This window comes from Hevea brasiliensis, chromosome 5 (assembly GCF_030052815.1).
Source record: "Hevea brasiliensis isolate MT/VB/25A 57/8 chromosome 5, ASM3005281v1, whole genome shotgun sequence".
Classification (NCBI taxonomy): Eukaryota; Viridiplantae; Streptophyta; class Magnoliopsida; order Malpighiales; family Euphorbiaceae; genus Hevea; species Hevea brasiliensis.
This window is the reverse complement of record NC_079497.1, coordinates 116,100,220-116,102,155: the sequence shown is the minus strand read 5'-3', so window position 1 is coordinate 116,102,155 and position 1,936 is coordinate 116,100,220. Positions and strand designations below refer to the sequence as shown.

The following is a 1,936-nucleotide window of genomic DNA, read 5'->3' as shown; positions in this document are numbered from 1 at the left end:
AGTGTGTTGTTAGCGCGTAAATACACTCGACGAAGCGAAGGAAGGGTAGCCCAATTTTGTTTTGAGACGAATGAATGCCGAAGAAAGGAAGGCCGCCATTAGAGCTTTTTCCACCACGAAACAAAGACGTGGCAACAAAGAAGCAAGCAAGTTCCTAAGCCTAAGTCAGAGCTTTCTTAATACGAGAAGCAGCTTCACCGGGTGGACGAGGAGATGGAGTTGGGGAAAGGGAAAGACCAGCCACTACCTCTTTTCTACGATCTTGTCCGATATTGATAGTTTTGAATAGAAAATGATTTTGTTCCGGCAGCTCCCCCACCAAGAGGTTCAGGTGCTGAAAGGGATGCCCGAGTCAGGGATGCCGAAGGAAGGGGGAGAAAAGGAGCCTTTCTTTAGGCCACTCCATTCCCAGCTGATAGCAAAGCCATCAATGTTGAACAAAGCCCAACCTTATGGAGCAAGGAAGAAGGAGGGAAACGATTACTGCCAAGCGGTCACCTACTAAGACCAAACAGTCCTACCTTAGCGTACCGGACTATAATAACCTATCTTTTTCATTTTTGAAGTGGGAGAGTGTGCTTTTTAATTATTATCCGTAATGCGACTGGTGATGAAATAGGCTTATAATACTGGGTAGGAGAAGGGTGGATTTCCTATTAGTTATATCATAAAAAAACCAACTGGAAATCTTTACTTTACAGACTCTAATAGCTATTCGGTAACCACTCAGTGCCCTTTACTATCAGGGCTAAGGAACGAAAACGTAGAGGCCCGTTGTTACTCGGTTTGCTTTCTCTTTATTCATGTAGAATAGATGGTTAGGGAAAGTCTCTTTCTTCTTTCCTGAAGCATCGAGTGAAAAGGACTAGCTTTTAGCAGTAGTTAAAGTTAACTTTATTTGCTTTTAAGCCAATAAGCCTTTGAGAAATGCATTTCATTCGGGTGGAGTAGAAGCAGTTGGTAAGGGTATTGAGTTTATAAGTCGAAGTCTTTTGACTAACCTTTCCATTCCAACCGCTGCAAAAAGAACCAAAAAGTGGAAGCTTATTATAAAGAAAAGGACCGATGACTCGCTTGTTCAGTACTGCTAACTATTATAGGAGGATGCCGTCCCCTCGGGACTACCAGTAGTTTCGGTTGTTGAATCTCGTGCAAGTTAGGTTGTGGTTGTATTGGCTGCAAGCGGAACGAAGGCGCTTTAGGTGTGTGTTGACCATGCGCTCTCGCGTCATGTAATATCGTATGTATGATAGAGGTGGTGTGGTGATTGACCTCAATGCTAATGGTTATCCCCAAGGTTCAACGAATGAATGAAGCTATGATCGTACCCGGATAGAGATGATGGTCTTCCTCTGATGTCTCCAAGCCGGAAAAAATAGAATAGATAGGCGAAGCAGCCAATAGCAGCCTGTTCTCGCCTATCGATAGATAGCAGGTTGCTTCCAAGCTCAAACCATTTGAAACTGAATTGCTACTTTTTTCTTGTTATTGATAGAGTGGTATTCTCCGCCCCTGTCAAATAAAGTAGAGGGAGAGAACTGGAAGAGAGAAAGAAAAAGAGCAAAGGATTTACAAGTCTAATGGGAAAAGAATGGCTGACACGTTGACTGCCTTCGAGACTATAAAATAGAACCCAAGCGGTCTAACCCCCCGGGGCGGACCCCAACCGAAAGGCGCTAGACGGACTAAGGGCAAGCGAGATAAAGAAAGCAGCTGGCCCTTAGTCTAAAACCTTGCCGCGAGAGAGTTTTTCTCCAATGAGAATAAAGAAAGTTTTTGGGCAAGACAAGAAAGGAACTCGCCCTTTGACACCAAGAGACAAGAGCTGATTGCTGGCGATGACTTGGTGAAGGGAATCTATGAGAGAAGGTTTTCGAACCGGGTTCCGCCCGAATAGAGCGCGGAGCCAACGAGTTCAGTCGAACAGCGTAACGAG

At 44.7% G+C, this 1,936-nt stretch overlaps 1 protein-coding gene across 1 annotated transcript in view; it reads left to right on the top strand.

The window, feature by feature from the left end:
* The first annotated feature begins 521 nt into the window (after positions 1-521).
* The window catches only part of LOC110654472 (NADH-ubiquinone oxidoreductase chain 2), a 12,941-nt gene continuing 11,526 nt past the window's right edge, over positions 522-1,936 (top strand). Inside the window, exon 1 of the mRNA XM_058147601.1 lies at positions 522-1,936. This exon is cut by the window's right edge and continues 11,526 nt beyond it. The gene's annotated coding sequence lies outside the window, so the exon portion shown is untranslated.